Genomic DNA, 13,430 nt, shown 5'->3' on the forward strand with positions numbered 1-13,430 from the left:
AGTACTTAAATGAAACTCTTACCACATTCACTTACCGTAATTAATGCATGCATATACTGGGCCACTGAGAGAATCAAACCCACAACCCTGGTGTTGTAAGCGATATGGTCGACCAAGTGAGTTACACAGGAACTTGTTTGCCCTTTGTATACTATGCATATGCATACTACTCAAAACTCATCTCTTCTGATACTGTTTGGCAATTGCAGGTTTTTGGAGTAAGACAGTCATGGCTGTCATATCATACTATAACTGTAATTATTGGAACTACAAACTGCACTTCCACAGTCATTCAATAGAAAATATCATTGTGCTCTTGGGAAAAATACTAATTCCGAGGGCAGTTTGAGCAGTTATTACACAGATTGGAAGGTCCAAGGCCCTTGTGAGACACCACAGTAAAATAACGGTCTATACTGCATATTGCAAAAAAACTATGTAAGATCCTTTTTAAAGATTATATTCATTATTTTGTTTAGAAAATTGGTATACATTACTGTCGACAAGGGCATATCCGAACATAGAAATGGAAATTAATGAATTGAAGACTTATGTTAATCTCAAGAAACAACAAAATGTAAATGCATAAAAAAAGTTGCTCCAGATTTTTTTTTCTTGAAAATTGTCCACATTTCTATCCCTAAAGTTAGGCCTATCCCTAAACTTAGACAAACCTTTCTCTAAAAGGAGATTTTTTTTAAACAACACTATAAATTAAGCAGTTAAAGATAACTTGGTAATGATTGTTTACTAGCTCATTGCTGTCTATCACTCTATTGCTCTGGCCACAAACAATGCAAGCCTGCTACCATTGAGACAGTGAGGGAAATGAGGGAACTGATTTGCATCATGGTAGTTAAACAAACCAAGGACATTTATCTGACGATGCACTGTTTACCATGAGGAAACAAAATATACTTTGTCTTGACAATATAGACAAAACAATGTTTGCAAGTATGCCCCTATCATCTACTGGCTTGTTTGGCAATTTGGAGTGCAGGTAATTGTTTTAAAAGCATTATTAAATGGGATATTATGTTTTCCCCATCTCCTCTGACCAGAATATACCATTAATCTGTTATTAAATGAAAGAGCACATAAATGTAAAATCATGGTCATTAAAACACATTTTACCCACTGATAGAACATTGGCTTTCAAAACATTTCAGGATTTATGTTTTGGGAGGTGGATTCCTGACAATTGTACCCCATTAGATTTTGATAGATGCATAGAAAATTATGTTTCTGTTCAACTTTCAGAAAACAATCACTCTCCAATGCTGACCAGAAATGAGCAATAATCTATGCTTGAATCTCAAAACAAACACCTCCACTCAAGGCTGCAGGTGTGTGTCAATACAATATAATCACAGATTGCTATGTAAGGTTTTGCATGTTAAAATAGCTTCTCTGTTTACAATGACTATGGCAGTTGTTATGTTTATTTTATCACAATTCCTCAAGGGAACAGTTTAAAGATGTCAAATATTCTTGTAGTCTGCATGGACTTGTATTTAATTGGCACTGTTTTAGCCTTTTAGCAGAGTTATCTAAAAGACAGAGAGACAGACAGTGGAAAGAGTGGTCCATTTCCCTTTTCACCTTCCTTTTCTCTCTGGTTGTGCCTTTTAGACAGTCAGCCGGGATGATGAGCCGACATACAGCCCACCCCACCCCACCCCCCCAGCGGACCTAGTCGACACACAGAAAGAGGGACAGTGTATGGGAGGACACAGACATCTCCCTCTCTCTTTCCCAGGGGTTTTTGGTTATTGGTTTAGCCTTTTACCTGGTCTAGCCGACAGACCGAAAAATGGTTGGGCAGATACTTAGACAAACTGCTGAAATGGATGCTGTGTAGAGTAGGACTATGCCTACAGTAGTCACACCAGAATGTTAGCATAAACTGTCAAAATATCATACTTTTGACTTAGATGGCAATACTAGATTTAATCATACAATATTTGATACATTCAATTTTCGCAATGTTCAATATAAAAAATATATCATGTCCAGGAAGATAAACTCAGCTACTTCTCTGTGAAATCATTGGTCATGTTAATAGTAATAATTTATTTTAAAATGGTATCTAATTTATGTTGGCGGGCAACATTACTCAACTCATAGCCCAAGCCTACATATAAATTACATTTTTGACCTTCAAGAAAACTTTATTGTTACAGTAATAAAAAGTAGAAAATATAACCATATGTGTTAATATTTGTTGTTGTTGATGGTGCATTAAATATCATTATTTTCTGTGTTGGTACTATGCATAAATTTAATTTATATTTCACTTATGAACTCAGCAGAAAAGTGTGATAACTATATCCTAAGGACCTGTCAGAGGTGTAACAAAGTCAATCAGTTCATTAGCAGATAAAAATAATATCAGAAACAGCCAAAAACGTACCAAAAACAACCATTTAGAAGACAATTTTAAAGAAGGAAAACACTGGTGAGCTGGGGAATGGCAAATTTCAGCACAATAACGACCCCAAAAAAGACAAGAGCTACTTACGAAGACGTACTTACATCTGAACACTGACAGCATTAGACTGGCGACCTCAGGGCTCCATTCTTTACATCACTGAAGCTGTGTGGGATCCCAATGACAGTGAAAAGAACAAAACCTTTTAACCCTGTGTGATCATATCTGATAAACAAATCAATGCTTCTTGCACATCCATCTGGATGTCATTGTTACTTGACAATTAGCTAATGTAATGACAAGCCAGTGTGATTTACCACTGCACAGTGTTGTATTTGGGTACCTCCCACAGTTGATATTCACTGCCTGGGCAGCATTATTGAAGTCGCTGCTTGCTCATAAGACACTTTTTAATCCCCCTTTATTATATTTGGAATTGGATAGCAGCCTGCTTTAAACGGTTAGAAATATTTGGACGCTAACACAATTTTCATAATTTTGGCTCTGTACGCCACCACAGTGGATTTGAAATGAAACCACTGCGAAAAATTTGAAGTGCATACTTTCAGCTTTAATTCAAGGGGTTGAACAAAAATATTGCATGAAACTTTTAGGAATTGCAATAACATAACTATTTGTGTTACCCCTTGAAAATTACCCCTTGAAATTGTTGCAAATTTTTTAGAAAATATTAGTTTCTATACCATTTAAATTTCCACCATGAGAGACCACTTTAATCACCTATAAATTGAGGGCAGTTGAACAACTGAACAGCAGTAGTTGTCTAGTCAGTTACTAGTCAACTGCAAATCATGGCTAAGAACAGAAATAGTGACATTATTAATTTGTATCTCCAGCACAATGTCTTACCGTGTTTTGTCACTTGTTTATGTAATTTCCAACCAGAAGAAACCTATTGGTCAAATAAAAGCTCAAAATTTGGCATGGGTATGAATACTTTTCGGCTTAACTGTCTATAGTAGATTGTGGATGGATGTACATATACTGTGTATTCTATTGCAAGAAACATCTGGATGTTATATTAATACATGTACAGTGTGCCCTTTTCTGCCACCATCTGAAGAATAATCTGGAAAAAGAAGAGAGACAAGTAGATTGTGGGGCCATACTCAACGTCAGCCGGTGTTCACAGCAAAAGTAAAATCGGATAGATTCTTTACACAATCTACCATTTCCGAACATTGCGGGTGTTGTCAAATGGGTTTATTATAATTATATTTTTGGGGGTGCCAGCAAGGTATTTACGCATGTTGGTGGTGTAAATATACCACCAAGGAGAAACAGTGAGAGAAAATACAGCTAGCTTGAGCGAAAAGTTTTTTTCTGACACACCAGTACCTTCCAACCCCCTTATGTTCATAGTGCATTTGACATACACATCAAAGATAGTGGATCTTTATCTTCGTGTTCCAGACGTTTACTGTTGAAAACTATTAATTGCAGTCCACTTACGGTAATTCATTGACTTCCAATGAAACAGGAAACATTTCCCTTCTGTAGGTGTCAGCTTCCGTCTCTGTACCTACTTGCCTTTTCAGTAAAGCCACTTGACCATAATATTGACTCTGCATAGGGCTGCAGCTTGTGCAAAAAAGGAAGCTACCTCCATCTTTTTGCATTATGTATTTTGTTTGTATAGACATTGTTTTGTGAAACAGTAACAAACAGTCATTCTGCATGCTGTGTTTAATAATTCAGATGCTAGTGTGCCTGAGTATGGAGTGGACACAGTTCACTCAAGCTACAAGGGGAATACACTGATAGCAGGACTTGTTCTTGTCAGTCACATGAGACATTTGACAGAATACAGCTTGTAACAAAAAGTATATTACCAAATTATATCTATTTACGCAGTGGATATAAAAAGTCTACACAAAAAAAGTTCAGCTGTTCTAGTAGGATTTTCTTGACACATCTCAGAGCAAAAGCCATGGTCCGCAGAGAGCATCAGACGGATCTCATTGTTGAAAGATATCAGTCAGGAGAAGGGTACAAAATACTTTTCTAAGCATTAGATATACCATGGAACACAGTAAAGACAGTCATCATCAAGTGGAGAAAATATGGCACCACAGAGACATTACCAAGAACTGGACGTCCCTCCAAAATTGATGAAAAGAAGAGAAGAAAACTGGTCAGGGAGGCATCCAAGAGGCCTACACCAACAGTAAAGGAACTGCAGGAATTCCTGGCAAGTACTGGCTGTGTGCAACATGTGACAACAATCTCCCGTATTCTTCATATGAATTGGCTATGGGGTAGGGTGGCAAGACGGAAGCCTTTTCTTACAAAGAAAAACATCCAAGCCCGGCTGAAGTTTGCAAAAACAAACATCAAGTCCCCCAAAAGCATGTGTGAAAATGTGTTATGGTCTGATGAAACCAATTGAACTTTTTTTAATTCCAAAAGGTATGTTTGGCGCAAAAACAACACTGCACATCACCCAAAGAACACCATACCCACAGTGAGGCATGGTGGTGGCAGCATCATGCTTTGGGGCTGTTTTTCTTCAACTGGAACCGGGGCCTTGGTCAAGGTGGAGGGAATGAACAAATACCAGGCAATTTTGGCACAAAACCTTCAGGCGTCCGTTAGAAAGCTGAAGATGAAGTTCACCTTTCAGCCCGACAACAACCCAAAGCACACATCCAAATCCACAAAAGCATGGCTTCACCAGAGGAAAATTTACTTTTTGGAATAGCCCAGCCAGAGCTCAGACTTGAATCCAATTGAACATCCGTGTGGTGATCGGAAGAGGGTTGTGCACAGGAGATGTCCTCGCAATCTGACAGATTTGGAGCACTGTTGCAAAGAAGAGCGGGCAAATATTGCCACGTCAAGATGTGCCATGCTAATAGACTCCTACCCAAAAAGACTGAGTGCTGTAATAAAATCAAAAGATGCATCAACAAAGTATTAGTTTAAGGGTGTGCACACAACTAGGATATTGTGAGTTTTTAATTTTAAATTTTTCCCCCTCAAAGAGTTCAGTTTGTTTTTTAATTGAATTGTTCACGTTATAGGTCACATTAAAGGTCGAACATTTCTGACATGATTTATCTTTATCTCATTCTTTTACATCACAATAACCTGGCATTTTAACAGGGGTGTGTAGACTTTTGATATCCACTGTCCATCTTATATCCATCTTTTTCAGAAGTTTCTGTATTGTATGTACTGTGGACTGTATATTGTTTTTTGTTTTCTGCACAAGCCTATAGCACATAATGCATCATTTCTATGGGGTTCCATTTATGCCAAAAATGTGTCCATTGTTTTGTCTTTGCTGTTTAGCATACACTGGTTGATGTTGTCCATTGTGCCCATTGTGCAATTGGGGTGAACTCTGCTGGCAATACTCAGCCCTCATTCAGAGTGGTTGCGGTTGGTTGGTGTCCCTTTGGTTGATGCTTGACAGCGTGGGTAGATTGGCTTCCTGCCTGTTAGACCCCTATTCAGGCCTCCCCCGAAAAGGGCCACAGTGTCACTGGACCCCCCCCCCGTCTCAGCTCCAAGCTTTTACAGTGCTACATTATTGTGCTGGGGGAGTAGGGTTCAGTTCTCCTTCTCCCCTGTAAATCCTTGTAAACCAAAGGAATGCACTTTCTAAATGTCCCTTGTCTCCTGCTCTGTCTTAACTTAAGACAACAGATCTTGGCCCACATCTCCCGAGTACCAGTCTCCAAAGACTTGTTGCTGCCCCTGTCCAAAGTCATCCTGGTTGTGTTGCAGATCAAGCTCTTTATACATCAGCATTTGTGACAGAGTACTTTTACAAACACCCAGCCTGAAACCCCAAAGAGAACGCAACCACAGAGTTGATGCACAGTGGCTAGGAAAAACTACCTAATAGTATCAAAGCTTGAGAAGAAACATTGAGAGGAACCTGGCTCTGAGGGGTGGCCAGTCCTCATCTGACTGTGCTGGGTGAACATTTTAAGAGTACAAATTGTAATAACTAATAAATACATGTGGGCTGTGTCGAGAGTCTATAAAACCTAACCTAAAATCCAGAATTGTCAGGTATCATCAGCTACTTGATCTGCAACAAACCAAAGGAGGACTTTGGACAGGGACAGCTATGAGTTTTTGGGCCTGGTTGGGTTGTATCCTGCTGTCTTGTGTTGTGTTTTGCTGTACTGTACTGTGCTGTGTTGTGCTGTGTTGTGATGTTTTGTGCTATGTTGTGTTGTGCTGTGATGTGTTGTGCTGTGCTGTTTTGTGTCATGCTTTGATATGTTGTGCTGTGTCGTAATATGCTGTGATGTGTTTAGCATTGTTGTGTAGTGTAGGTGAATGTGTGTTGTGTGGGTGAATGTGTGCTGTGTTGTGTGGGTGAACACCCCTGTGGCTAAAGTGAGGTAGCATATGAACAGGCTACTAGGTTAATAATATACTCATATTACTCAAGGCTAGATTAGACTTGAGAAAACCTAAATGTTCTCCATATCCTAGCGCTTTTCAAAGCCCCAGACAAAGGCAAGGTTCCCTACTGATGGTAAATGGCTGCTAATTAGTGCTAAGTGGTCCATCGTGTGGCAATGCTGTAATGACCTCACTCCTTCACAGGCCTCCTTCATTGTATTAAGTGTTTGTTGAGTGTGTGTGACAAGTGTGTGCTTGTCAATTACATTTCTTTCATTGTTATTTAAAGGTTTCCAGAGAAAAGCCTCCATCTGTGTTTTTTCCATCATACTACTTAAAGAGTGCAAGGTAGGTAGCAACACTTTCTCCCTGCAGAACATATTCTGCTTGTATACTAATTACATACAGCTCAAATGCCATGGTTATTTAAGACACTTTAAAGCAGGCTTACAATGCAGTATGGTGTTTTTTTTCTTACCAACACAGTCTCTTATATTCAGATCTGTTACAAAGAAAGGAATAGTGGTGAGGTGTTATAACTAATACATCTTTCATCATTATATACTATTTAAATGGTATTTTGTGAACCTACAAATGTCAGTCTCTATAGCTCAGAAGCTGACCAGCTGAAGCAATGTTTCTTGAGCAGGGCTCTCCTCATTACCGGTCTTGTGGGGCATGTTCACACAGATAGTTGATTTAGGCAAGCCATTTAGGCAAATTAAGGTTATTTCTCATTGTGACTGCAAACAAGGAGACAGACAGGTCATTCAAGTGGGCTGCCGCTTCTCACTCGTTCTTTCCCAGACCCAAAGTCAATTTGATGCATTGTCCAATAGGCATGCTTGACACAAACAGGCACTCTACTGTATATAGGCAAGCTTTTCAGGCAGCTCATCAAACACCAGAATAGAGGCAGTCCAAGTGGCAGTTTAATATTAATTGTAAAATTGATTAAGGAGGCAGGTAGTAGAGTTGTTTAATTTAGGCAACTTTATGATGAATTCCTGTAGTCGGCTACTGTTATTTGTAACTTCAATTAGGTTTAATCCAGTCTTAATGTTGCCTTGCAAGGCCATACAAGGTCAGAAAACATTAGTATTTATAAAAAAGAAAGTGTACTGGAAGTTAAATTTCAACAGATCACACACACCAGCCTAAATATAAAGGTTTGAAATACACCAGAAACATCAGGCAACAACTTTAAATGCTTTTCTGCTTTGTCTACTCGGGTTTCAGAAGGAAACATAAGACACGCATGTTCATGAGTGTCTTACATATCAGGAACTTGGACCATTAAAATATTAGAGCCACATGTGAGGGAAGAACATAAAAAGGCTATCTCTGCAATCATATTTCACAGCTAGGGTTTGGGAGGTTAGTAGTAAATGTAGGGTATATTGTGTCAGGGTTTCCAGATTGATTTGACAGGTGAGTGGGACATCCAGTTTGCTTGGTGGGACTTCCGATGTGACGTATGGACTTCCTGTATGACGTGTGTGAGGGCGGGACTTCTGGAATGATGTATGCATGTCCGGTATCTTTGTAATTTACCGGACATGCATACCCAACAAGAAACCGAGTTTAACACAAATCCATCATCTGCACCAGGATATGTTGGCACGGGATTGAAAGTTGGACAACGGTCGGATCGGGGGATACATCTTCAACCCAGAGATACCGGAGGTTGCATTTTATGAATTACCTGAAGGCCAAGAGTTTAAGGTTGGTGTGACTGATCATGTGGTTTTTAATACCAGTTTATGGAACACCTTTTGAAAAGTGATTTATTTGGGGCCAAAACAGGGCACACATAATACTAGATGTACTGTTTAAAGTTATCGAGGGAATGAAGCAGTACGGAAAATGTCAGTGGGTTAGATTGTGACTCCAACTACGGACTGTTCTTCTGACGTAAGACCCTGAAGCCCCGCCTTAAGCTTACACCGTCCTCAACACAGCATAAAAACCGACTCTTAGCCTGTGACTATCAAGCTGTCAGAAAGAATTTACGAAACATGTCTCATGTTCGCTGTGGATGTAGATTGTATTTCTAAAGTGTTTACAGAATTTGAAATCTGAATGTTTGTGTAATTTCTATGATGATGTGTAATTTTGAAAACTCGAATAAAACACTGTTAAACATGTATTACTTCTCATTATTGCCCAAATGCTCTACAGTGTCTGAACAGGTTATGAAAATGATTTACTACGACCCGGCAAACCCTGGTGCTTATGTGGGTAGAGATGGTTTGAAAAGAGCGTACTTGGAGAAAACTCAAAAATGGCGAGGCCGATGACTGGCTACTCGCCCAGGATGCATAAACGCTACACATGCCTGTAGCTATACTTTTTCAAAGATATAAATTCACAGTTTCAGCTGGATTTGGTTGACATGAGTGCTTACAGTGTGGAAAACGATAACATGAAATTGATGTAAACATGCATAGATGTATTAAGCAAATACGCATGGATTCGTGTGGTGAGAAATAAAAGCGCTATCGAGGTAAAACAAGCATTTGAAGACATATTAAAAGAAACGAACGAACAAGGGGAAGGAGTTTATTTTAATTCACATTTTGAAATGTTAATGAAGAAGAACAACAAAACATTTTGCTACAGGAAATGATTTCCAAGCACGTAACTTTGAGAGATTTAATAAAACAATTAAATCACATATGTTGAGGTATTTCACAGCTGCCAACACTTATCGCTATGTTGAGGTTATTCAAGATTTAGTTCATGGATACAACCATAGCTACCATCGGTCTATTAAGATGAAGCCTGCTGACGTTTGTGAAGAAAACGTTAGATTAGTTCTCAAGAACCTGTATGGTACAACAATAATGAGAAATGGTAATCAAAGCTACAAGTTCCAGGTTGGTGATACTGTGAGACTCTCAAAGTTGAGAGGTGCGTTTACAAAAGGCTATGAAAAAGGGTACACAGATGAATATTTTACAATAACAGAATGCAAAGAAAATGAATCTTGTGAAATGGCTTGGTTGGCCTGAGAAATTCAACAGCTGGATACCAGTGCTTGACCTAGTGCTTGACCTAGAAACTGGATAAAACTCCAGGATATTCAGGATCACGTCATTTACATTGACTGCGATCAGCATGGGTGACAGTGGTTTCTACATAACGCTTCCCAGTAACTCATCGAGACATGTCTATCTAAACAATTCGAGTTCAAACTATACCACAAAATTTGCCAAAGGTATAGATTTGAATGGTGATTGGGAGGTATCTTTGATAGAATTCCAATACCCACATACGTGGAGGACTTTTCCATGGGGTGAAAACACATTTGAACTACATGACTCAAACACAACAAAACTTGGGGAAGGTGATTGCAAAATTACACTTCAGACCCGTCAAACAATCTTTTTGACTGTAAGATGCAGCCTCAGAAACTCTATGATGATCCTCAAAAGTATGTTGAATACTACATAACACAGGCCAGCAACAGTTTATCAAGGTATCATGGTAGCGCTGCAATGTATGGGGCTGGACTAGGGGGCCTTTTCCGAGGGCTTTTCTGGATGGCAATACCTTTGTTGAAGAGCGGGTCCTCAATAGCAAAACAACATCTGAAGAATGCGGCTAGGAATATAGTTGGCGATGTTGTCAGCAGTTTTATGTCACGACAAACAAAACAGCAGGACGGATCTGGATTGATGGTTATGACTCAAGGTGTTAGAAAGAGACCACCTGGTAGAAGGAGCCTACCAAAGAGTAAAAAAACGCAAGAATGAGACAAGAACAAGAGCCACGGTTAAAAAAAGACATGTGGGCTCTCAAAGGGAAAACTGCAAAGTTGATTAAGAATATATTTTAGAAAGATGGCACTCATACACCTTATGTCTGGTGAATGTATGAAAACAGAGTTGGATTTATTCACAGTTCCTTTCACACAGACATCTATTGAGAAAAATACATACATTGAAATACTGACCCTATCAGCAATATCAGATGCAGCTCCTCTGGAAGTCTTTATTGCAGGAAATGGCGAAGACTACGTTGATCTAAACAATACTTCGTTGTACCTACATGTAAAAGTCACTAAAGCGGACGGAGTTAATATTGATGACGGAGCACGTGTTGGGGTTATCAACTACCTGATAGCCACCCTATTTTCACAAGTAGATGTCTCCCTGGGTGATCATTAAAGTAGCAACACGATTTCCTAGAAAACCATTCCAACCAAATTACACCACGGATCAGCAGTGCGTGAATTTTACCAATTGGCCTTAGCTTCAGGAAAACACCTAAAGGATCAAGCCTTGGCTATTGACATGTCTGACTTCTTTCATGGTAATGCCGTTTATGCATTCAATTGTGCGCCGGATGAGGAATGTGGTCAGCACCTATCCTTGATCAAGTCAGGGAATGTACGACTTGAGATGAGGTTCAGACAACCACTACCCCACACAATTAATTTGGTTGTTTATTCAAACTTTGACTCTATTATTGAAGTGTCGAACCAGCGACAAGTCATGGTTGAATACTATTAGGAAAACGGTGTGGAAATTAATACCGCAGAGTTGACTGGTGTGGTGAACCAATTTTCATCTAGGACTAATTTCTATGGTGTGCTGGCATGCGACCAACTACCTAGTGGACCAGTCCAAGATGTTGCATCAATGATGATTGTTAATACACACCTGAGCAATCACCCCAGGGAGCCCTGGCTGGCTATTTACATAACAGACGAAAGGTTTTATGACAGTTTTGGAAATCTCCCAGATTTGACATATTTTCCCAAGTCAATCAGTGCCTTTATGCAAACCTGTGAGAATGTGGAATACAGTTCAAAACAAGTACAGGACATGGTTTCAACCACGTGTGGACAACATTGTGTGTTCTTTCTCTATCTAATGAAAAGAGGTCTGAGTTATAAAAATGCTATGTCTTTTTATATTGATGATTTACGAGAAAATTATGCGCTAGTCGCAAGGTTTGTAGCTAAGATGTACCAGAGTAAGCGTGATAAGCAAATTTTTTATTGCATACAACATGTTCAATCTTGTGAATCGTTTAATTTGTGTCATGGTTGTAAATCATGTGAATGTCAACTTTATTATTAAAAAATAAAACAATTTGTAAAACCACATCAATGTTTACATAGTAACAATTATTCAAAGTAAAACATACACTTTGACAATGTATCATAAATGATAAAAAAGCATAAAATAAAAACCTATTAAAATGGCTTCCATTTTGTGGGGTCTGTGGTAGGGGGTACAAAAAAAGCTTTGGTTGGTTGATAACAAGTTGCTGGCGGAGTGGCTAAATCATCCATTGTGTCACCAGATCTTTGTTTATTCAAATAGATTTTACGCTTTACAGGCACATTTGGAATAGTTGTAAAAGGCATGTTGAGACATCCCATTGCCTCTTAGGCCCAGGGGCGTGAAGGTGACCAGAAAGGCTTGATACTGTCCACCCTTGCTGTCTTACCAGGTGTCCTCTCATCGCCACTGGGATGCCCTCCCTCCAATGCCTCTCAGGGCTTGTTGTTGTCTCTCTGTTGCTCACTCTGCTGGTAATACTCGGCCCTCATTCAGGGTGGTTGCGGTTGGTGGGTGTCCCTTCGGTTGATGCTTGGCAATGTGGGTGGATTGATTTTCCTGCCTGTTTGGCCCTGTCCCTCCCCCAGATAGGGCCACAGTGTCGCCAAACCCCCCCTGGTACATTATCCAAAATTGCATCAACAAGGTTAACATTTCGGTCAACAGTTTGATTTGTCTCAGTCACGTTTATTACATCAGCCCCAGTCTCAGACCTGGGTAGACTTAAAGTCAGTGTATTTGTAACAAGATCCCCCTGTCGCACAACAGTCAAAAATCTTTGTAAAATGGCAGAATATCTTTTAGCTTTCTCATGTAAATCCATATCAGGCTTCGTTTTGGATTCTCACAGTTTTTCTGATTTTGTGTCACCAGAAACATTTTCTGAGCATGATCCAGGTTGTTTAACCATGTCTCAATGAAATTAGACTGGTTAGGAATGGAACTGCAACACTTAGTAACGGTAGTAGTAAACCTCCAGAATAGTTGATGGTTTTTCTTTTCCTTTCGACTGAAGTGTTCTTTCTATGTATATCATTTTGGCTTTTTGGCTATTTACTTTTCGGAGCTGCGATTCTGTTAAGGGTATACTTCCTGTGACTTAGATTAAGCGCTATTTCACAGAGTGATATAATGAGGTCGTTGGAGGCTGATTATAAAATAACTTTTCATTTACTTGCCGGTGCCTTAAATAACATCTTCAAAAGTGGTAAATGTCTACGAATGCGTTTAGACATGATCAAACTTTATTAGGAACGTGCACGACAGGCCAATCCCCTGAAAATAACCCAGTTCCCAGACGGTAGTCTTCTGGTGTTGTAGCTTTAAAGTCAATAAGTAAATAACCAAAAGGCGGATGTGTTGCATCTTTAAAACTCTCCATGAATAATCAAGAAAGACGGGGTACATCTGTCTGCCTAAAATACTAATCTGCTGATTGTCACTGGGGTTTTTAAGTAAGATGAGGTAGTTTATGTTAATAGTTCTACTAGATTTCCCTTTAACAAACATGTTTTGGACAAGGTAAATTGCACTCAGGT

This window comes from Esox lucius, chromosome 4, assembly GCF_011004845.1.
Source record: "Esox lucius isolate fEsoLuc1 chromosome 4, fEsoLuc1.pri, whole genome shotgun sequence".
NCBI lineage: Eukaryota > Metazoa > Chordata > Actinopteri > Esociformes > Esocidae > Esox > Esox lucius.